At 48.2% G+C, this 25,276-nt stretch overlaps 1 pseudogene; it reads right to left on the minus strand.

Moving 5' to 3' along the window:
* The window catches only part of LOC123487207, a 110,341-nt pseudogene that overhangs the window by 62,224 nt on the left and 22,841 nt on the right, over window positions 1-25,276 (minus strand).

Raw genomic sequence — 25,276 nt, forward strand, 5'->3', positions numbered from 1 at the left:
GCGTCTGATAAATGATGAAAATGTAAAATGTAAATGTAAACACTGAGCTGTCTTCCTTTAGAAATATAGTCAAGGACACCCTGTGTGTGTTTACAGACAATGTACAGATAAAATAACCTAGCAGATTCAACTTGCACTAAATGTGATCTATGGTTGGTCAATGACTATAGTTTAGCATCATCACATGTGGAGGAAGCAACAAGCCTGGGGGCAAATCCACAATATAGACATGATCATGCATTACCCTGGACTGGACAGGGCAGAACAGGGAAGTGGAGCAGAGTAGAGCAGGGGGCAGGAAGGGTACTTACCGACATGGCAGCATGGTCATTGTAGTTATTCTGAGCAGAACCAGAACCACCCAAACAAATGAAACATGTCCAGAACAGGAGAGAGAAAGTATGGTAACAATACATGGACAGGAAGGAAGATCAGAGACAGACCAAGCATGCTGGCAGAAGGAGTCAAATCAATAGAGAAATCAATTATAGATATACATCACTGGAGAGGGGAGACATTCCTTAAAAACAACGTCTTAAAAACGGAAACGGGAATAAAAAAGCTGGAAATGATTCTATACAGGATAGGGAAGCAAGCAGCAGAGCAGTCCGCTAGAACAGGTCTGGTTTGGGGGTTTCACAGCTTATGTCCTCTGTCTGTCTGTCTGTCTGTCTGTCTGTCTGTCTGTCTGTCTGTCTGTCTGTCTGTCTGTCTGTCTGTCTGTCTGTCTCCTCTAGCTACTTCCTGACCAGCTGGGATTGGATCTTTGGTCTGTTTCATTGCAGTTGTTCTCCCCAGAAATAACCATGTATCATTCTCCCAGTCACTATTCAGTCTAATGTTATGTCAAGTCAGAATCATAACCTAGAATGATCTAGTTCGCTTGAGGTTTTCTGTGGAACTAAAACAGAATGAAAATGGCACAGAAAATAAGCAGCAGCAGCAGCAGCAGTACATAACTCCAACCCTGAATACACATTACTGCAGTACATAACTCCAACCCTGAATACACATTACTGCAGTACATAACTCCAACCCTGAATACACATTACTGCAGTACATAACTCCAACCCTGAATACACATTACTGCAGTACATAACTCCAACCCTGAATACACATTACTGCAGTACATAACTCCAACCCTGAATACACATTACTGCAGTACATAACTCCAACCCTGAATACACATTACTGCAGTACATAACTCCAACCCCGAATACACATTACTGCAGTACATAACTCCAACCCTGAATACACATTACTGCAGTACATAACTCCAACCCCTAATACACATTACTGCAGTACATAACTCCAACCCTGAATACACATTACTGCAGTACATAACTCCAACCCTGAATACACATTACTGCAGTACATAACTCCAACCCTGAATACACATTACTGCAGTACATAACTCCAACACTGAATACACATTACTGCAGTACATAACTCCAACCCTGAATACACATTACTGCAGTACATAACTCCAACACTGAATACACATTACTGCAGTACATAACTACAACCACGAATACACATTACTGCAGTACATAACTCCAACACTGAATACACATTACTGCAGTACATAACTCCAACCACGAATACACATTACTGCAGTACATAACTCCAACCCTGAATACACATTACTGCAGTACATAACTCCAACCCTGAATACACATTACTGCAGTACATAACTCCAACACTGAATACATATTACTGCAGTACATAACTCCAACACTGAATACACATTACTGCAGTACATAACTCCAACACTGAATACACATTACTATAGTACAAGAATAATACTTCAATAACAACAAATGACCACAATAATAATAATAACTCACAACAACAAAACTCCATCTCCCAGAGTTCCCCTGCCTGCGGGGGCGTGGCTAACTCACCGGCAGGTGTGTGAAGACCTGGAAGGTGCTGCGGAGGAAGTTAATGAGGTCCATAAGGTATCCACTGGCCTGGCCGTCTGACTCTGGCATGCCCCAGTCATAGTCTGCCAGCTGGATAAACTCATCTATCTTCTGGTTCAGTTTGGTGTAGATCTCTCCCTCCGCTGCATGACGTGCATCCTGTTGAAGACAGGGAAGACCATGTCAACAACAACAACAACAACCATGTCAATGGTACTCTGGTTCAGTTTGGTGTAGATCTCTCCCTCCGCTGCATGACGTGCATCCTGTTGAGGACAGGGAAGACCATGTCAACAACAACAACAACAACCATGTCAATGGTACTCTGGTTCAGTTTGGTGTAGATCTCTCCCTCCGCTGCATGACGTGCATCCTGGATACAACAGACAGGGAAGACCATGTCAACAACAACAACAACAACCATGTCAATGGTACTCTGGTTCAGTTTGGTGTAGATATCTCCCTCCACTGCATGACGTGCATCCTGGATACAACAGCCAGGGAAGACCACCAACACGTTCCTACTGACTGAATGAGCTGAACGCCAGGTAAGACTACGCCAGGTAAGACTACGCCAGGTAAGACTACGCTAGGTAAGACTACGCTAGGTAAGACTACGCCAGGTAAGACTACGCTAGGTAAGACTACGCCAGTGCACTCTGAGGTACCTGAAGCTCTGTAGAGTTTATGACAGTTCCAGGTGTAATTGCTGTTGTGTAAACACCTTTATTCCAGCAACAAGCATGTTCTGAGCCTGAGAGCATGTTCTGAGCCTGAGAGCATGTTCTGAGCCTGAGAGCATGTTCTGAGCCGGAGGCAACACAAGAGAAGACACTACGACTAATGAAACATCCCTTAAGTTTGTTTGTTTAATAGTTACATCAAGTTAGTCAAGTAGCCACACTGGTAGAGAATGCAGGTTGAAATGCCCAAGGATTTCCAACAACACCTTAAAAGGTAGAAAGGCCGTAGAGACGGGTGGTGTGTACGGTTAGTTAATGTATAGTTTCCATACCTTAAAGGTAGAAAGGCCATAGAGATGTGTGGTGTGTACGGTTAGTTAATGTATAGTTTCCATACCTTAAAAGGTAGAAAGGCCGTAGAGACGTGTGGTGTGCACGGTTAGTTAATGTATAGTTTCCATACCTTAAAGGTAGAAAGGCCATAGAGACGTGTGGTGTGCACGGTTAGTTAATGTATAGTTTCCATACCTTAAAGGTAGAAAGGCCATAGAGACGTGTGGTGTGCACGGTTAGTTAATGTATAGTTTCCATACCTTAAAAGGTAGAAAGGCCATAGAGACGTGTGGTGTGCACGGTTAGTTAATGTATAGTTTCCATACCTTAAAGGTAGAAAGGCCATAGAGACGTGTGGTGTGTACGGTTAGTTAATGTATAGTTTCCATACCTTAAAAGGTAGAAAGGCCATAGAGACGTGTGGTGTGCACGGTTAGTTAATGTATAGTTTCCATACCTTAAAAGGTAGAAAGGCCGTAGAGACGTGTGGTGTGTACGGTTAGTTAATGTATAGTTTCCATACCTTAAAGGTAGAAAGGCCGTAGAGACGTGTGGTGTGTACGGTTAGTTAATGTATAGTTTCCATACCTTAAAGGTAGAAAGGCCATAGAGACGTGTGGTGTGCACGATTAGTTAATGTATAGTTTCCATACCTTAAAGGTAGAAAGGCCGTAGAGACGTGTGGTGTGCACGGTTAGTTAATGTATAGTTTCCATACCTTAAAGGTAGAAAGGCCTAGAGACGTGTGGTGTGCACGGTTAGTTAATGTATAGTTTCCATACCTTAAAGGTAGAAAGGCCGTAGAGACGTGTGGTGTGCACGGTTAGTTAATGTATAGTTTCCATACCTTAAAGGTAGAAAGGCCATAGAGACGTGTGGTGTGCACGGTTAGTTAATGTATAGTTTCCATACCTTAAAGGTAGAAAGGCCGTAGAGACGTGTGGTGTGCACGGTTAGTTAATGTATAGTTTCCATACCTTAAAGGTAGAAAGGCCATAGAGACGTGTGGTGTGCACGGTTAGTTAATGTATAGTTTCCATACCTTAAAGGTAGAAAGGCCATAGAGACGTGTGGTGTGCACGGTTAGTTAATGTATAGTTTCCATACCTTAAAGGTAGAAAGGCCGTAGAGACGTGTGGTGTGCACGGTTAGTTAATGTATAGTTTCCATACCTTAAAGGTAGAAAGGCCGTAGAGACGTGTGGTGTGCACGGTTAGTTAATGTATAGTTTCCATACCTTAAAGGTAGAAAGGCCATAGAGACGTGTGGTGTGCACGGTTAGTTAATGTATAGTTTCCATACCTTAAAGGTAGAAAGGCCGTAGAGACGTGTGGTGTGCACGGTCTCAGGTGAGACGTTAGTGATGTTGGTGATGAAGTCCTCCAGGTATTTACAGGCCTGCTCCAGATGGGTTGTGTTGATGATGATCTGGACCAACTGGAATACAGAGAGAGAAGTAAATGGGACCACATTTTGCAGAACCAATTTTATTTGAGTAAACTTAAGTTTACAATTATTGTCACCCCAGAGCTAGTACTTGGGGGCACAGCTTTGGCCAGGATAACTGCCAACAAATGCTTCCTGTAGCCATCAATGAGCTGCACCTTTCTACTGGTATTTTGTGCCACTCTTCAGCAGCAAACTGCTCTAAATATTCTATGTTTGAGGGGTGCCCTCCATTAAATACTGGTTTTTAGATCTCGCCATAGGTTTTGTATGTGATTCAGATCTGGACACCTCGCTGGCCACTCCAGAACAGTCCAGCATTTCTTCTTAACCATTCCTGGCTGGTTTTTGATGTCCTGCTGTAAGACCCACAACCTTCAATGGAGACCCAGTTTTGGACACTGGGTTGAACATCGGACTCCTAAACAGCTGATATTGTGCTGAATTCATGAAGTCTTGCACACGTTCAAGGCCCCCCAGAACCAGAGGCAGCAAAGCAACCACACAACATTATCAAACCTCCCCCCATCTTTGATTGTAGGGAGGTTGTTATTTTCGTTGAACGCTTCATTTGGTCGTCAGTATAAACAGCGCTGATCTGTACTGCCAAATAGCTCTAATTTTGTTTCATTGCTCCACAGAACAATTACCCCAGGATGTATGCTTGTTTAGGTGGGTTTTGAGAAGTTCAATCGGGCTTTTCTGTTGAAGGTTGTGGATCTTCTAGCAAGACAACAACCCCAAAGACACATAAAAAGCACCCTGGAATGGGTCAGGAAGAACCCCTGGACTGTTCTGGAGTGGCCAGTGAAGAGTCCAGATCTGAATCACATCCTAAACCTATGGCGAGATCTGGACTGTTCTGGAGTGGCCAGTGAAGAGTCCAGATCTGAATCACATATGGTGAGATGTGAAAACAGCAGTTGGTGGAGGGCACCCCTCAAACATAGAATATTTAGAGCAGTTTGCTGCTGAAGAGTGGCACAAAATACCAGTAGAAAGGTGCAGCTCATTGATGGCTACAGGAAGCATTTGTTGGCAGTTATCCTGGCCAAAGGCTGTGCCACCAAGTACTAGCTCAGGGTGCCAATAATTCTGTCCAAGCCATGTCTTTATTTTCTAAAATAAAATTGTAAACTTAAGTTTGTTGAAAATCCAATAACAAGGCGGAGACCAAAAGTGTTTTAAATTTAAATTTCAACTTATTTGACAAGAAATAGGGAATTATTTAGCAAAAGTGCAAGGGTCCCGCAACTGTAATGTATTGTGCACCTCAGTCAGTCCTATATGGGGTTTCTTGATGAGGTTCTGGAGACAGCCACTCAGTGTCCTCGTCAACAACAGGTTGGTGGATTTACGGAGCATGTCATCGATCTCCGTCCAGCTGGAAACACAACCAAAACAAAAATGATAACAGCATGATTAAAGAGAAGAACCACACAGCAAAGATAAGCAAACTGACTGGAAAGACAACTTTCCTTCACAGGAAAGCTAATGACATTCTCTACACAATTACTACAGATTGGAAATTAAAGATAAACATTTTTGCTTTATTATAGTATTATTATATTATTGATCGATTGACTATGACTTTCAGATCACCCAGCAGTGCTATTTGCAGAGTTAACGCCATTCCTGAACCTGCGACCAAAACAAGATACATATGGACAGTACCAAAACAAATGATTTAATGATTCTGTCTCTTCGCAGCAAAATAGGCAGAGAAAAGATGGGTTGTCCTTCCCATCTATAACATTATTTTGGTTGCAAGAATTTTGTATAATAATTTAAATTGAAAAACTAAGTATTGAATCTGGCATTGTTTTGTGTATCAGTTCATATACCATGTGCCATGGAATCGGTACATCGAAAATCTCTTCCCAACTATTTAGCAATCTGCATGGGACAGCTGTCAATTCTTTGGTCCTTAAATGAAACTGGTATATTTTTTAATTAATCACAATTTTCTTTAACCAGTTTTGGTCTTTGATGCAGGGCCGACAGACAAGTTCCTTAATTTTTTCCCCCTTCCACTTTTTTTTTTTTAGGGGGTAGATCAGCTTTAATATTGCAGATAGATTGTAACTTCCATCAATGTAATTGTCTGCATCACTTCCAATCCCCCATTTGTTTTCTTCTGCATATATATATATATATACACTCCAATTGGTATGGTGTGTCACGTTTCGTATGGTATGTATTCATTTGTGGATGTCCATCGTTCATTTCGTATGATATGTTACGAATTGTAATTCGTACAATATGTTACGAATTCCAATTTGTTGTGGCTAACGTTAGTTATGTGGCTAATGTTAGCTAGGCTAGTGTAGCATGTGCTTAGTATGAAACACTCCAACAACGCAACTGACCAATAGATTCAGGAAGAGCAGTAATGAGATTAGCATAGAAAGATTAGACCAGAGACCAAGATATAACGTTTAGAAGTGCTAATGCCGCCATGTTTATTTTATAATAAAATAAATTGTAGTTCAACAACAAAAAATATGCTATTCACAATAATAGTATTTCACAATAAATAAACTCACGGTTCAAATAATCTATGGATCTATTTCAATACCTCAGGTAAAAATCGGTTCTACCTTCTACAGTATCAATTACCACCAGTAAAGTTCAACTCAGAAAACAAAAAACACATTCAATATTTCCCAAAGTAGCTAAAAAGTAGTGGTCTATTAGCTAGAAAGATAAAGGTATCTTGGCAGCGTAGAGAATATTTTGCTGTCGTAAAGCAAATTTTCTGCAATTCTATGCATTTGCCATAGTAAGGCTAATGCTGTGTTCCTCTGCTCAAACATTATACCAAAATCAGTGGACATGTGCACTAAATGCCCGTAAAAAATAAAAAAATATATACTGTTATCCACTATGGTAGTGTTGCAGCAAGAGATATTCATAAAATAATTGGTTAAACAAATTGCTTAGTTTGAAAACCCCTGTACTTTGGACCCTAGTGAGGGGACAGCCAGGCTCTGACTGGGGCAGCTGAAGGTCAACACTCTCTCTCACACCTATTACAGATATGACTTCATCTGACCGAGACAACAGTAGGATGAGGAAGGTGCTGACCAACCAGACAAACCCTTAGCATGTTGACCAAGCAGACAAACCCTTAGCATGTTGACCAAGCAGACAAACCCTTAGCATGTTGACCAAGCAGACAAACCCTTAGCATGTTGACCAAGCAGACAAACCCTTAGCATGTTGACCAAGCAGACAAACCCTTAGCATGTTGACCAAGCAGACAAACCCTTAGCATGTTGACCAAGCAGACAAACCCTTAGCATGTTGACCAAGCAGACAAAACCTTAGCATGTTGACCAAGCAGACAAAACCTTAGCATGTTGACCAAGCAGACAAAACCTTAGCATGTTGACCAACCAGACAAAACCTTAGCATGTTGACCAACCAGACAAAACCTTAGCATGTTGACCAACCAGACAATACCTTAGCATGTTGACCAACCAGACAAAACCTTAGTATGTTGACCAACCAGACAAAACCTTAGTATGTTGACCAACCAGACAACACCTTAGCATGTTGGCCAACCAGACAACACCTTAGCATGTTGACCAACCAGACAACACCTTAGCATGTTGACCAACCAGACAAAACCTTAGCATGTTGACCAACCAGACAAAACCTTAGCATGTTGACCAACCAGACAAAACCTTAGCATGTTGACCAACCAGACAAAACCTTAGCATGTTGACCAACCAGACAAAACCTTAGCATGTTGACCAACCAGACAAAACCTTAGCATGTTGACCAACCAGACAAAACCTTAGCATGTTGACCAACCAGACAAAACCTTAGCATGTTGACCAACCAGACAAAACCTTAGCATGTTGACCAACCAGACAAAACCTTAGCATGTTGACCAACCAGACAAAACCTTAGCATGTTGACCAAACAGACAACACCTTAGCATGTTGACCAACCAGACAAAACCTTAGCATGTTGACCAACCAGACAAAACCTTAGCATGTTGACCAACCAGACAAAACCTTAGCATGTTGACCAACCAGACAAAACCTTAGCATGTTGACCAACCAGACAAAACCTTAGTATGTTGACCAACCAGACAAAACCTTAGCATGTTGACCAACCAGACAAAACCTTAGCATGTTGACCAACCAGACAAAACCTTAACATGTTGACCAACCAGACAAAACCTTAGTATGTTGACCAACCAGACAAAACCTTAGTATGTTGACCAACCAGACCTTAGCATGTTGACCAACCAGACAAAACCTTAGCATGTTGACCAACCAGACAAAACCTTAGCATGTTGACCAACCAGACAAAACCTTAGTATGTTGACCAACCAGACAAAACCTTAGTATGTTGACCAACCAGACAAAACCTTAGTATGTTGACCAACCAGACAAAACCTTAGTATGTTGACCAACCAGACAAAACCTTAGTATGTTGACCAACCAGACCTTAGCATGTTGACCAACCAGACAAAACCTTAGCATGTTGACCAACCAGACAAAACCTTAGCATGTTGACCAACCAGACAAAACCTTAGCATGTTGACCAACCAGACAAAACCTTAGCATGTTGACCAACCAGACAAAACCTTAGCATGTTGACCAACCAGACAAAACCTTAGCATGTTGACCAACCAGACAAAACCTTAGCATGTTGACCAACCAGACAAAACCTTAGCATGTTGACCAACCAGACAAAACCTTAGTATGTTGACCAACCAGACAAAACCTTAGCATGTTGACCAACCAGACAACACCTTAGCATGTTGACCAACCAGACAAAACCTTAGCATGTTGACCAACCAGACAAAACCTTAGCATGTTGACCAACCAGACAAAACCTTAGTATGTTGACCAACCAGACAAAACCTTAGTATGTTGACCAACCAGACCTTAGCATGTTGACCAACCAGACAAAACCTTAGCATGTTGACCAACCAGACAAAACCTTAGCATGTTGACCAACCAGACAAAACCTTAGTATGTTGACCAACCAGACAAAACCTTAGTATGTTGACCAACCAGACAAAACCTTAGTATGTTGACCAACCAGACAAAACCTTAGTATGTTGACCAACCAGACAAAACCTTAGTATGTTGACCAACCAGACCTTAGCATGTTGACCAACCAGACAAAACCTTAGCATGTTGACCAACCAGACAAAACCTTAGCATGTTGACCAACCAGACAAAACCTTAGCATGTTGACCAACCAGACAAAACCTTAGCATGTTGACCAACCAGACAAAACCTTAGCATGTTGACCAACCAGACAAAACCTTAGCATGTTGACCAACCAGACAAAACCTTAGTATGTTGACCAACCAGACAAAAACTTAGCATGTTGACCAACCAGACAAAACCTTAGCATGTTGACCAACCAGACAAAACACTTAGCATGTTGACCAACCAGACAAAACCTTAGTATGTTGACCAACCAGACAAAACCTTAGTATGTTGACCAACCAGACCTTAGCATGTTGACCAACCAGACAAAACCTTAGCATGTTGACCAACCAGACAAAACCTTAGCATGTTGACCAACCAGACAAAACCTTAGTATGTTGACCAACCAGACAAAACCTTAGTATGTTGACCAACCAGACAAAACCTTAGTATGTTGACCAACCAGACAAAACCTTAGTATGTTGACCAACCAGACAAAACCTTAGTATGTTGACCAACCAGACAAAACCTTAGTATGTTGACCAACCAGACCTTAGCATGTTGACCAACCAGACAAAACCTTAGCATGTTGACCAACCAGACAAAACCTTAGCATGTTGACCAACCAGACAAAACCTTAGCATGTTGACCAACCAGACAAAACCTTAGCATGTTGACCAACCAGACAAAACCTTAGTATGTTGACCAACCAGACAAAACCTTAGCATGCTAGTGTAAATAACAACCTCTGCAGCGCTGACGTTTGCTAACCCACTAAGCAGGAAGAATACCTGTGAGAGCTGATCAGAATGACTGTGCGTTGGTGGAATGTTGTAACAAGACGTTAGACTGACCCACAGTATTAAATAGAACAGGTTCATAGTTCATAGCATCTATGGCTGCATCCCAAACAGCACCCACTTCCCTACATAGTGCACTACTTTTCACCAAAGCCCTATGGACCCTGGTCTAAAGTAGTACACTATATAGGGGAGTCCTATGGACCCTGGTCTAAAGTAGTACACTATATAGGGGAGTCCTATGGACCCTGGTCTAAAGTAGTACACTATATAGGGAGTCCTATGGACCCTGGTCTAAAGTAGTACACTATATAGGGAGTCCTATGGACCCTGGTCTAAAGTAGTACACTATATAGGGAGTCCTATGGACCCTGGTCTAAAGTAGTACACTATATAGGGAGTCCTATGGACCCTGGTCTAAAGTAGTACACTATATGGGGAGTCCTATGGACGCTGGTCTAAAGTAGTACACTACATAGGGGAGTCCTATGGACCCTGGTCTAAAGTAGTACACTATCATAGGGAGTCCTATGGACCCTGGTCTAAAGTAGTACACTATATAGGGAGTCCTATGGACCCTGGTCTAAAGTAGTACACTACATAGGGAGTCCTATGGACCCTGGTCTAAAGTAGTACACTATATAGGGAGTCCTATGGACCCTGGTCTAAAGTAGTACACTATATAGGGAGTCCTATGGACCCTGGTCTAAAGTAGTACACTACATAGGGAGTCCTATGGACCCTGGTCTAAAGTAGTACACTATATAGGGAGTCCTATGGACCCTGGTCTAAAGTAGTACACTATATGGGAGTCCTATGGACCCTGGTCTAAAGTAGTACACTACATAGGGAGTCCTATGGACCCTGGTCTAAAGTAGTACACTACATAGGGAGTCCTATGGACCCTGGTCTAAAGTAGTACACTATATAGGGAGTCCTATGGACCCTGGTCTAAAGTAGTACACTATATAGGGAGTCCTATGGACCCTGGTCTAAAGTAGTACACTATATAGGGAGTAGGGTGCCATTTGGGAAGCAGTCTATGGGCTGACTGGACTCACCTGCGATGCAGTGACTCGGAGAATTTAAGGCTGGCATAGATGAACTCCTTGACCTGGACGTAGATCTGAGGAACAGACTGAGACATGGGCAGCTTCTTTGAAAGTCTTGCTGTTGGGCGACAACAGATAAAACACAGGTTATTTGGAAAGTCTTGCTGTTGGGCGACAGCAGATAAAACACAGGTTATTTGGCTTTACCTGACTAAGCCCCTTGGACCTCTATAAGGAGCGTAGGCCATCGACTTTAAAACACCAGTTCAAGCATTTTACATTTTAATCACATCGGAATGTCGTGGAAGTTAGTCCGTTTAAGGGGTGTTGAATGAAGGACAAACCTTTTCAATTTCTGCGTCGTGGAAGGGGAATCTACTAATAACAGACTTGTACTCTTCTTCGGTTTCTACAGGGATCGGGCTGTAGTTGTCCAATTCAAAGATCTCCCCTGAAGACCAGAGCCCATTTCTTCAGCAGCGTTTCATTGTACTGGTCTCTGATCTCAAACAGCAGGTCAAACAGTCTGTTCACCTGGGAAGCCTAACCCTGGAGAGAGAGAGAGAGAGGGGGGAGAGATGGGGAGGTCACAAACCAGAGGCATCCCAATCTTAGGTCCACTGGTTAATGACCAACCTGCTTGGCTATTGGGTATTGTATTAGGATCCCCCCATTAGCTGTTGCCGAAAGCAGCAGCTACTCTTCCTGGGGTCCACACAGAACATGAAACGTGACATAATACAGAACATTGATAGACATTAACAGCTGCTTCACTCATACCTTTATAAGAGCTCTAGATTTAATTCAGAAGACCTGGATAAGTCTCACCTGTAATGTGTCTGCAAATATGACAATGAGGTTCTTCAGCTCCAGCACCAGGTCAGGATCACTGCAGTACGACTGGAGAGGAAATGAGAGGGGATCAAAAAGTCCTGTTTCCTTCACATTCAAATGGAAAAGGGACAGTCTTACTCCCGGTCTTCTGGGTGAGGTAAGGGTTTATCTAGAAGTGTTAGGAATGATCATTGGTATCTAGGCACTTCTTCCTGGTAGGCCCTCCCAGTGAGCAGCTTTGAGCAGGGCTCCATTCAGATTGATCTGACGAAGAGCTCAGGTCATCTGAGCCTAATGGGGACAGACTGCAACAATAACAGCAGATGAACTAGTGTGAATATGGTAAAGTGCTGTGTGCTCGGAGGGCCCAGGCAGAGTGTGTGGAGGAGGAGGCAGCAGGGGACAGGCAGAGTGTGTGGAGGAGGAGGCAGCGGGGACAGGCAGAGTGTGTGGAGGAGGAGGCAGCAGGGGACAGGCAGAGTGTGTGGAGGAGGAGGCAGCAGGGGACAGGCAGAGTGTGTGGAGGAGGAGGCAGCAGGGGACAGGCAGAGTGTGTGGAGGAGGAGGCAGCAGGGGACAGGCAGAGTGTGTGGAGGAGGAGGCAGCAGGGGACAGGCAGAGTGTGTGGAGGGAGGAGGCAGCAGGGGACAGGCAGAGTGTGTGGAGGAGGAGGCAGCAGGGGACAGGCAGAGTGTGTGGAGGAGGAGGCAGCAGGGGACAGGCAGAGTGTGTGGAGGAGGAGGCAGCAGGGGACAGGCAGAGTGTGTGGAGGAGGAGGCAGCAGGGGACAGGCAGAGTGTGTGGAGGAGGAGGCAGCAGGGGACAGGCAGAGGTGTGTGGAGGAGGAGGCAGCAGGGGACAGGCAGAGTGTGTGGAGGAGGAGGCAGCAGGGGACAGGCAGAGTGTGTGGAGGAGGAGGCAGCAGGGGACAGGCAGAGTGTGTGGAGGAGGAGGCAGCAGGGGACAGGCAGAGTGTGTGGAGGAGGAGGCAGCAGGGGACAGGCAGAGTGTGTGGGAGGAGGAGGCAGCAGGGGACAGGCAGAGTGTGTGGAGGAGGAGGCAGCAGGGGACAGGCAGAGGTGTGTGGAGGAGGCAGCAGGGGACAGGCAGAGTGTGTGGAGGAGGAGGCAGCAGGGGACAGGCAGAGTGTGTGGAGGAGGAGGCAGCAGGGGACAGGCAGAGTGTGTGGAGGAGGCAGCAGGGACAGGCAGAGTGTGTGGAGGAGGAGGCAGCAGGGCCCAGGCAGAGTGTGTGGAGGAGGAGGCAGCAGGGGACAGGCAGAGTGTGTGGAGGAGGAGGCAGCAGGGGACAGGCAGAGTGTGTGGAGGAGGAGGCAGCAGGGGACAGGCAGAGTGTGTGGAGGAGGAGGCAGCAGGGGACAGGCAGAGTGTGTGGAGGAGGAGGCAGCAGGGGACAGGCAGAGTGTGTGGAGGAGGAGGCAGCAGGGGGACAGGCAGAGTGTGTGGAGGAGGCAGCAGGGGACAGGCAGAGTGTGTGGAGGAGGAGGCAGCAGGGGACAGGCAGAGTGTGTGGAGGAGGAGGCAGCAGGGACAGGCAGAGTGTGTGGAGGAGGAGGCAGCAGGGGACAGGCAGAGTGTGTGGAGGAGGAGGCAGCAGGGGACAGGCAGAGTGTGTGGAGGAGGAGGGCAGGGGACAGGCAGAGTGTGTGGAGGAGGAGGCAGCAGGGGACAGGCAGAGTGTGTGGAGGAGGAGGAAGCAGGGGACAGGCAGAGTGTGGAGGAGGAGGCAGCAGGGGACAGGCAGAGTGTGTGGAGGAGGAGGCAGCAGGGGACAGGCAGAGTGTGTGGAGGAGGAGGCAGCAGGGGGACAGGCAGTTGGAAATCAGTCAGGATGATGGTAATATCCCAGGGCTGGGACTCACAGGGTCTCACAACCAGGGTCCTGGGGACCAACAAAGGCCTGGTCAAACCCCGCTGCTGGGTTAATGTGACTGCTACCCTGGCCTTCTCACTGCTAGGGGACTTTAGCCCCTGCTGGGGTTAATGTGACTGCTACCCTGGCCCTCTCACTGCTAGGGGACTTTAGCCCCCTGCTGGGTTAATGTGACTGCTACCCTGGCTCTCTCACTGCTAGGGGGACTTTAGCCCCTGTGGGGTTAATGTGACTGCTACCCTGGCCCTCTCACTGCTAGGGGACTTTATCCCCTGCTGGGGTTAATGTGACTGCTACCCTGGCCCTCACTGCTAGGGGACTTTATCCCCTGCTGGGGTTAATGTGACTGCTACCCTGGCCCTCTCTCACTGCTGGGTTAATGTGACTGCTACCCTGGCCCCCTCTCACTGCTAGGGTTAATGTGACTGCTACCCTGGCCCTCTCACTGCTAGGGTTAATGTGACTGCTACCCTGGCCCTCTCACTGCTAGGGGACTTTAGCCCCTGCTGGGTTAATGTGACTGCTACCCTGGCCCTCTCACTGCTAGGGGACTTTAGCCCCTGCTAGGGTTAATGTGACTGCTACCCTGGCCCTCTCACTGCTAGGGGACTTTATCCCCTGCTGGGTTAATGTGACTGCTACCCTGGCCCCCCTCACTGCTAGGGGACTTTATCCCCTGCTGGGTTAATGTGACTGCTACCCTGGCCCTCTCACTGCTAGGGGGACTTTAGCCCCTGCTGGGGTTAATGTGACTGCTACCCTGGCCCTCTCACTGCTAGGGGACTTTATCCCCTGCTGGGTTAATGTGACTGCTACCCTGGCCCTCTCACTGCTAGGGGGACTTTATCCCCTGCTGGGTTAATGTGACTGCTACCCTGGCCCTCTCTCACTGCTAGGGTTAATGTGACGCTACCTGGCCCTCTCACTGCTAGGGGACTTTATCCCCTGCTAGGGTTAATGTGACTGCTACCCTGGCCCTCTCACTGCTAGGGGGGGTTAATGTGACTGCTACCCTGGCCCTCTCTCACTGCTAGGGTTAATGTGACTGCTACCCTGGCCCTCTCACTGCTAGGGGACTTTATCCCCTGCTGGGGTTAATGTGACTGCTACCCTGGCCCTCTCACTGCTAGGGGACTTTAGCCCCTGCTGGGGTTAATGTGACTGCTACCCTGGCCCTCTCACTGCTAGGGGACTTTAGCCCCTGCTGGGGTGGTTAATGTGACTGCTACCCTGGCCCTCTCACTGCTAGGGGACTTTAGTCCCTGCTAGGTTAATGTGACTGCTACCCTGGCCCTCTCACTGCTAGGGGACTTTAGCCCCCTGCTGGGTTAATGTGACTGCTACCCTGGCCCTCTCACTGCTAGGGGGACTTTATCCCCTGCTGGGTTAATGTGATTGCTACCCTGGCCCCTCTCACTGCTAGGGGTTAATGTGACTGCTACCCTGGCCCTCTCACTGCTAGGGGGACTTTATCCCCTGCTGGGGTTAATGTGACTGCTACCCCTGGCCCTCTCACCGCACATATGGGGGTTAATGTGACTGCTACCCTGGCCCTCTCACTGCTAGGGGACTTTTATCCCCCTGCTGGGTTAATGTGACTGCTACCCTGGCCCTCTCTCACTGCACCCTGGCCCTCTCACTGCTAGGGGACTTTAGCCCCTGCTGGGTCAATGTGACTGCTACCCTGGCCCTCTCACTGCTAGGGGACTTTAGCCCCTGCTGGGTTAATGTGACTGCTACCCTGGCCCTCACTGCTAGGGGACTTTATCCCCTGCTGGGTTAATGTGACTGCTACCCTGGCCCTCTCACTGCTAGGGGGACTTTATCCCCCTGCTGGGGTTAATGTGACTGCTACCCTGGCCCTCTCTCACTGCTAGGGTTAATGTGACTGCTACCCCGGCCCTCTCACTGCTAGGGGACTTTAGCCCCTGCCATTAATGTGACTGCTACCCTGGCCCTCTCACTGCTAGGGGGGTTAATGTGACTGCTACCCTGGCCCTCTCTCACTGCTACCCTGGCCCTCTCACTGCTAGGGGACTTTAGCCCCCTGCTGGGTTAATGTGACTGCTACCCTGGCCCTCTCACTGCTAGGGGGTTAATGTGACTGCTACCCTGGCCCTCTCTCACTGCTGCCACCCTGGCTCTCACTGCTAGGGGACTTTATCCCCCTGCTGGGGTTAATGTGACTGCTACCCTGGCCCTCTCACTGCTAGGGTTAATGATGACTGCTACCCTGGCCCTCACTGCTAGGGTTAATGTGACTGCTACCCTGGCCCCCTCTCACTGCTAGGGGACTTTATCCCCTGCTGGGGTTAATGTGACTGCTACCCTGGCTCTCCACTGCTAGGGGGACTTTAGCCCCTGCTAGAATGTTGACTGCTACCCTGGCCCTCTCACTGCCAGGGGACTTTATCCCCTGCTGGGTTAATGTGACTGCTACCCTGGCCCTCTCACTGCTAGGGGACTTGTAGCCCCCTGCTGGGTTAATGTGACTGCTACCCTGGCCCTCTCTCACTGCTAGGGTTAATGTGACTGCTACCCTGGCCCTCTCTCACTGCTGGGTTAATGTGACTGCTACCCTGGCCCTCTCACTGCTAGGGGGACTTTAGCCCCCTGCTGGGTTAATGTGACTGCTACCCTGGCCCTCTCACTGCTAGGGTTAATGTGACTGCTACCCTGGCCCCCTCACTGCTAGGGGACTTTAGCCCTGCTGGGTAATGACTGCTACCCTGGCCCTCTCACTGCTAGGGGGGGTTAATGTGACTGCTACCCTGGCCCTCTCTCACTGCCACCCTGGCCCTCTCACTGCTAGGGGACTTTATCCCCTGCTGGGGTTAATGTGACTGCTACCCTGGCCTCTCTCACTGCTAGGGTTAATGTGACTGCTACCCTGGCCCTCTCACTGCTAGGGGGACTTTAGCCCCTGCTAGGTTAATGTGACTGCTACCCTGGCCCTCTCACTGCTAGGGTTAATGTGACTGCTACCCTGGCCCTCTCACTGCTAGGGGACTTTATCCCCTGCTGGGTTAATGTGACTGCTACCCTGGCCCTCTCACTGCTAGGGGACTTTATCCCTGCTGGGTTAATGGCTGCTACCTGGCTCCTCTCACTGCTAGGGACTTTAGCCCCTGCTGGGGTTAATGTGACTGCTACCCTGGCCCTCTCACTGCTAGGGGACTTTAGCCCCTGCTGGGTTAATGTGACTGCCACCCTGGCCCTCTCACTGCTAGGGGACTTTATCCCCTGCTGGGTTAATGTGACTGCTACCCTGGCCCTCTCACTGCTAGGGGACTTTATCCCCTGCTGGGGTTAATGTGACTGCTACCCTGGCCCTCTCACTGCTAGGGGACTTTATCCCCTGCTGGGGTTAATGTGACTGCTACCCTGGCCCCTCACTGCTAGGGGACTTTATCCCCTGCTGGGTTAATGTGACTGCTACCCCTGGCCCTCTCACTGCTAGGGGACATTAGCCCCTGCTGGGTTAATGTGACTGCTACCCTGGCCCTCTCACTGCTAGGGGACTTTAGCCCCTGCTGGGTTAATGACTGCTACCCCTGGCCCTCTCTCACTGCTAGGGGACTTTATCCCCCTGCTGGGTTAATGTGTACTGCTACCCTGGCCCTCTCACTGCTAGGGGACTTTAGCCCCCTGCTGGGTTAATGTGACTGCTACCCTGGCCCTCCTCACTGCTAGGGGGGTTAATGTGACTGCTACCCTGGCCCTCTCTCACTGCTACCCTGGCCCTCTCACTGCTAGGGGGACTTTATCCCCCTGCTGGGGTTAATGTGACTGCTACCCTGGCCCTCCTGCTAGGGTTAATGTGACTGCTACCCTGGCCCCTCACTGCTAGGGGGACTTTAGCCCCTGCTAGGGTTAATGTGACTGCTACCCTGGCCCTCTCACTGCAGGGTTAATGTGACTGCTACCCTGGCCCTCTCACTGCTAGGGGACTTTATCCCCCTGCTGGGTTAATGTGACTGCTACCCTGGCCCTCTCACTGCTAGTAGGTTAATGTGACTGCTACCCTGGCCCTCTCACTGCTAGGGGACTTTATCCCTGCTGGGTTTAATGTGACTGCTACCCCTGGCCCTCTCACTGCTAGGGGGACTTTAGCCCCTGCTAGGGTAATGTGACTGCTACCCTGGCCCTCTCACTGCTAGGGGACTTTAGCCCCTGCTAGGGTTACATGTGACTGCTACCCTGGCCCTCTCACTGCTAGGGGGACTTTATCCCCTGCTGGGTTAATGTGACTGCTACCCTGGCCCTCTCACTGCTAGGGGACTTTAGCCCCTGCTGGGGTTAATGTGACTGCTACCCTGGCCCTCTCTCACTGCTAGGGTTAATGTGACTGCTACCCTGGCCCTCTCACTGCTAGGGGGACTTTAGCCCCTGCTGGGTTAATGTGACTGCTACCCTGGCCCTCTCACTGCTAGGGACTTTAGCCCCCTGCTGGGTTAATGTGACTGCTAACCCTGGCCCTCCTCACTGCTAGGGGACTTTATCCCCTGCTGGGTTAATGTGACTGCTACCCTGGCCCTCTCACTGCTAGGGGGACTTTAGCCCCCTGCTGGGTTAATGTGACTGCTACCCTGGCCCTCTCTCACTGCTGGGTTAATGTGACTGGCTACCCTGGCCCTCTCTCACTGCTAGGGGTTAATGTGACTGCTACCCTGGCCCTCTCACTGCTAGGGGACTTTAGCCCCTGCTGGGTTAATGTGACTGCTACCCTGGCCCTCTCACTGCTAGGGGGACTTTAGCCCCCTGCTGGGTCAATGTGACTGCTACCCTGGCCCTCTCACTGCTAGGGGGACTTTAGCCCCTGCTGGGTTAATGTGACTGCTACCCTGGCCCTCTCTCACTGCTGGGTTAATGTGACTGCTACCTGGCCTCTCACTGCTAGGGGACTTTAGCCCCTGCTGGGTTAATGTGACTGCTACCCTGGCCCTCTCACTGCTAGGGGACTTTATCCCCTGCTAGGGTTAATGTGACTGCTACCCTGGCCCTCTCACTGCTAGGGGACTTTATCCCCTGCTAGGGTTAATGTGACTGCTACCCTGGCCCTCTCACTGCTAGGGGACTTTATCCCTGCTAGGGTTAATGTGACTGCTACCCTGGCCCTCTCTCACTGCTAGGGTTAATGTGACTGCTACCCTGGCCCTCTCACTGCTAGGGGACTTTCAATCCCAAAAAGACACAGGGCTGAGCCCTCCATGACCCCATAGACCTTGTCATGGTCCAGCCAGGCCACTCGCTCCCCCTCACATCCAGGTGTGTGTGTGTGTGTGTGTGTGCGTGAGCTGTAATCACAGTATGTATGTGTGTTTGTGTTTGAGTGGTACTCACAGAGTGAATGTGTGTTTGTGTGTGAGCGGCACTCACAGTGTGTATGTGTGTTTGTGTGTGAGCGGTACTCACAGAGTGTGTGTGTGTTTGTGTGTGAGCGGTACTCACAGAGTGTACGTGTGTTTGTGTGTGAGCGGTACTCACAGAGTGTACGTGTGTTTGTGTGTGAGCGGTACTCACAGAGTGTACGTGTGTTTGTGTGTGAGCGGTACTCACAGTGTGTACGTGTGTTTGTGTGTGAGCGGTACTCACAGAGTGTACGTGTGTTTGTGTGTGAGCGGTACTCACAGAGTGTGTGCGGAGCACGGCAATGATCTTCGACAGGGCCATGTTCCACAGTTCATCAGTAAAGGCTCTGGTCACCAGTCCCTGTGTGGCGTGCAGAATGTGATCCTCCACCACGAAAAACCCTAGGATCTGATTGAAGTACCGCCGGTACCCCTCCACTGTCTCGTGCTGACCCAGGAAATACACATTATAGGTGGAGGTTTAGAGGAACAACTACTAATCAATGGATGAAGAAGAGAAGGGAACAGAGAGAGGGGAACAGAGAGAGGGGAACAGATAGAGGGGAACAGATAGAGGGGAACAGATAGAGGGGAACAGATAGAGGGAACAGATAGAGGGGAACAGATAGAGGGGAACAGAGAGAGGGGAACAGAGAGAGGGGAACAGAGAGAGGGAACAGATAGAGGGGGACAGATAGAGGGGGACAGATAGAGGGGAACAGATAAGAGGGATAGAGAGAGGGGAACAGATAGAGGGGAACAGATAGAGGGGAACAGATAGAGGGGAACAGATAGAGGGGAACAGAGAGAGGGAAACAGAGAGAGGGGAACAGAGAGAGGGAACAGATAGAGGGGAACAGATAGAGGGGAACAGATAGAGGGGAACAGATAGAGGGGAACAGATAGAGGGGAACAGATAGAGGGGAACAGAGAGAGGGGAACAGAGAGGGGAACAGATAGAGGGAACAGATAGAGGGGAACAGATAGAGGGGAACAGATAGAGGGATAGAGAGAGGGGGAACAGATAGAGGGGAACAGATAGAGGGGAACAGATAGAGGGGAACAGATAGAGGGAACAGAGAGAGGGGAACAGAGAGAGGGGAACAGATAGAGGGGAACAGATAGAGGGGAACAGATAGAGGGGAACAGATAGAGGGGAACAGATAGAGGGGAACAGATAGAGGGGAACAGAGAGAGGGGAACAGAGAGAGGGGATAGAGAGAGGGGAACAGATAGAGGGGAACAGATAGAGGGGAACAGATAGAGGGAACAGATAGAGGGGAACAGATAGAGGGGAACAGAGAGAGGGGAAACAGAGAGAGGGATAGAGAGAGGGGAACAGATAGAGGGGAACAGATAGAGGGGAACAGATAGAGGGGAACAGATAGAGGGGAACAGATAGAGGGGAACAGATAGAGGGGAACAGATAGAGGGGAACAGATAGAGGGGAACAGATAGAGGGGAACAGAGAGAGGGGAACAGATAGAGGGGAACAGATAGATGGGAACAGAGAGAGGGGAACAGATAGAGGGGAACAGATAGAGGGTAGAGAGGGGGAACAGATAGAGGGGGAACAGATAGAGGGGAACAGATAGAGGGAACAGATAGAGGGGAACCGAGTAGAGGGGAACAGATAGAGGGGAACCGATAGAGGGGAACCGATAGAGGGGAACAGATAGAGGGGAAACAGATAGAGGGAACAGATAGAGGGGAACAGATAGAGGGATAGAGAGGGGGGGGAACAGATAGAGGGATAGAGAGGGGAACAGATAGAGGGGAACAGATAGAGGGGAACAGATAGAGGGGAACAGATAGAGGGGAACCGATAGAGGGAACAGATAGAGGGAACAGATAGAGGGGAACAGATAGAGGGGAACAGATAGAGGGGAACAGAGAGAAGGGAACAGATAGAGGGATAGAGAGAGGGGAACAGATAGAGGGATAGATAGAGGGATAGAGAGGGGGGAACAGATAGAGGGGAACAGATAGAGGGGAACAGATAGAGGGGAACAGATAGAGGGGAACAGAGAGAAGGGAACAGATAGAGGGATAGAGAGAGGGAACAGATAGAGGGGAACAGATAGAGGGGAACAGATAGAGGGATAGAGAGGGGGGAACAGATAGAGGGATAGAGAGAGGGGAACAGATAGAGGGGAACAGATAGAGGGGAACAGATAGAGGGGAACAGATAGAGGGGAACCGATAGAGGGAACAGATAGAGGGAACAGATAGAGGGGAACAGATAGAGGGGAACAGATAGAGGGGAACAGATAGAGGGGAACAGATAGAGGGGAACAGATAGAGGGGAACAGAGAGAAGGGAAACAGATAGAGGGATAGAGAGAGGGAACAGATAGAGGGGAACAGATAGAGGGAACAGATAGAGGGATAGAGAGGGGGGAACAGATAGAGGGATAGAGAGAGGGGAACAGATAGAGGGGAACAGATAGAGGGGAACAGATAGAGGGGAACAGATAGAGGGGAACAGATAGAGGGGAACAGATAGAGGGAACAGATAGAGGGGAACAGATAGAGGGAACAGATAGAGGGAACAGATAGAGGGAACAGATAGAGGGGAACAGATAGAGGGGAACAGATAGAGGGGAACAGATAGAGGGAACAGATAGAGGGGAACAGATAGAGGGGAACAGATAGAGGGGAACAGATAGAGGGGAACAGATAGAGGGAACAGAGAGAGGGGAACAGATAGAGGGATAGAGAGAGGGGAACAGATAGAGGGGAACAGATAGAGGGGAACAGATAGAGGGATAGAGAGGGGGGAACAGATAGAGGGATAGAGAGGGGGGAACAGATAGAGGGATAGAGAGAGGGGAAACAGATAGAGGGGAACCGATAGAGGGGAACAGATAGAGGGGAACAGATAGGGGAACAGATAGAGGGAACAGATAGAGGGGAACAGATAGAGGGGAACAGATAGAGGGAACAGATAGAGGGGAACCAATAGAGGGAACAGATAGAGGGAACAGATAGAGGGAAACAGATAGGGGAACAGATAGAGGGGAACAGATAGAGGGGGAACAGATAGAGGGGAACAGATAGAGGGGAACAGATAGAGGGGGGAACAGATAGAGGGGGAACAGATAGAGGGGAACAGATAGAGGGGAACAGATAGAGGGGAACAGATAGGGGGGAACAGATAGAGGGGAGAAACAGATAGAGGGGGAACCAATAGAGGGAACAGATAGAGGGGAACAGATAGAGGGGAACAGATAGAGGGGAACCAATAGAGGGAGAAGAGACAGAATGAAGAACAGAAGCTGGTCTCCATCCTCACCATGTTAGACTGAGGCTGCAGCACCAGCCTGGCCTGTTTCTTCCTCTGTTTCCTGTAGTAGTTCTCAAAGGTTTCTCTGTCACCCTGGAAACACAGACAGAACAACAAGCCAGATGTTTCACCTGATGTAGAAATGTGAAGATCTGAGTGGATGTGCAGGGGTACCAGGTAATAACATGGCTATATACAGGAAGTACCAGTACTGAGTGGATGTGCAGGGGTACCAGGTAATAACATGGCTATATACAGGAAGTACCAGTACTGAGTGGATGTGCAGGGGGTACCAGGTAATAACATGGCTATATACAGGAAGTATCAGTACTGAGTGGATGTGCAGGGGTACCAGGTAATAACATGGCTATATACAGGAAGTACCAGTACTGAGTCAATGTGCAGGGGGTACCAGGTAATAACATGGCTATATACAGGAGGTACCAGTACTGAGTGGATGTGCAGGGGTACCAGGTAATAACATGGCTATATACAGGAAGTACCAGTACTGAGTCAATGTGCAGGGGGTACCAGGTAATAACATGGCTATATACAGGAAGTACCAGTACTGAGTCAATATGCAGGGGGTACCAGGTAATAACATGGCTATATACAGGGAGTACCAGTACTGAGTGGATGTGCAGGGGTACCAGGTAATAACATGGCTATATACAGGAAGTACCAGTACTGAGTGGATGTGCAGGGGTACCAGGTAATAACATGGCTATATACAGGAGTACCAGTACTGAGTGGATGTGCAGGGGGGGTACCAGGTAATAACAAGGCTATATACAGGAAGTACCAGTACTGAGTGGATGTGCAGGGGGTACCAGGTAATAACATGGCTATATACAGGAAGTACCAGTACTGAGTGGATGTGCAGGGGGTACCAGGTAATAACATGGCTATATACAGGAAGTACCAGTACTGAGTGGATGTGCAGGGTACCAGGTAATAACATGGCTTATACAGGAAGTACCAGTACTGAGTGGATGTGCAGGGGGGTACCAGGTAATAACAAGGCTATATACAGGAAGTACCAGTACTGAGTGGATGTGCAGGGGTACCAGGTAATAACATGGCTATATACAGGAAGTACCAGTACTGAGTGGATGTGCAGGGGGTACCAGGTAATAACATGGCTATATACAGGAAGTACCAGTACTGAGTGGATGTGCAGGGGTACCAGGCAATAACATGGCTTATACAGGAAGTACCAGTACTGAGTGGATGTGCAGGGGGGAGATCAGGTAATAACATGGTTATATACACAGGGTACCAGTATTGAGTGGATGTGCAGGGGTACCAGGTAATAACATGGCTATATACACAGGGTACCAGTACTGAGTGGATGTGCAGGGGTACCAGGTGAACAACATGGTTATATACAGGAAGTACCAGTACTGGAGTGGATGTGCAGGGGTACCAGGTAATAACATGGCTTATACAGGAAGTACCAGTACTGAGTCAATGTGCAGGGGTACCAGGTAATAACATGGTTATATACACAGGGTACCAATACTGAGTCAATGTGCAGGGGTACCAGGTAATAACATGGTTATATACAGGGAGTACCAGTACTGAGTCCATGTGCAGGGGTACCAGGTAATAACATGGCTATATACAGGAAGTACCAGTACTGAGTGGATGTGCAGGGGGTACCAAGTAATAACAAGGCTATATACAGTATATCAACGAATTGGCGAGCACTAGAACAGTCTGCAGCACCCGGCCTCACCCTACTAGAATCTGAAGTCAAATGTCTACTGTTTGCTGATGATCTGGTGCTTCTGTCACCAACCAAGGAGGGCCTACAGCAGCACCTAGATCTTCTGCACAGATTCTGTCAGACCTGGGCCCTGACAGTAAATCTCAGTAAGACAAAAATAATGGTGTTCCAAAAAAGGTCCAGTTGCCAGGACCACAAATACAAACTCCATCTAGACACCGTTGCCTTAAAGCACAGAAAAAACTACACATACCTCGGCCTAAACATCAGCGCCACAGGTAACTTCCACAAAGCTGTGAACGATCTGAGAGTAGGGCTGTTGTATTCGGCGCATGTGACAAATAAAATTTGATTTGATTTGAAAATAATATAAAATAATGCCACTGAATTCTAAGTAAATCTTGTCTGCTAAATGAACTAGTGTATAATAATAAATATAATATGCCATTTAGCAGACGCTTTTATCCAAAGCGACTTACAGTCATGCGTGCATACATTTTTTTTGTGTATGGGTGGTCCCGGGGATCGAACCCACTAGTGTAGCCCACAGCCATATGGCATAGCCAGATCAGGACCTAACATAAGGACAACTCAGAGTATGCTATTCTGTTCTTCTGAAATAGACTACATTTTCTGCATATCATGTTTCTTTAGACCTGTCTTAAATAAATAATGGATTTATTGTGACGGTGTAGGCTATATTACATGGATTTATTAGACTTTTTCAAATGTAGATGTTCCAAAGGTCTGCATCAGTGGCTTGTA

This window comes from Coregonus clupeaformis, unplaced genomic scaffold (assembly GCF_020615455.1).
Source record: "Coregonus clupeaformis isolate EN_2021a unplaced genomic scaffold, ASM2061545v1 scaf1523, whole genome shotgun sequence".
NCBI classification, from domain to species: Eukaryota; Metazoa; Chordata; class Actinopteri; order Salmoniformes; family Salmonidae; genus Coregonus; species Coregonus clupeaformis.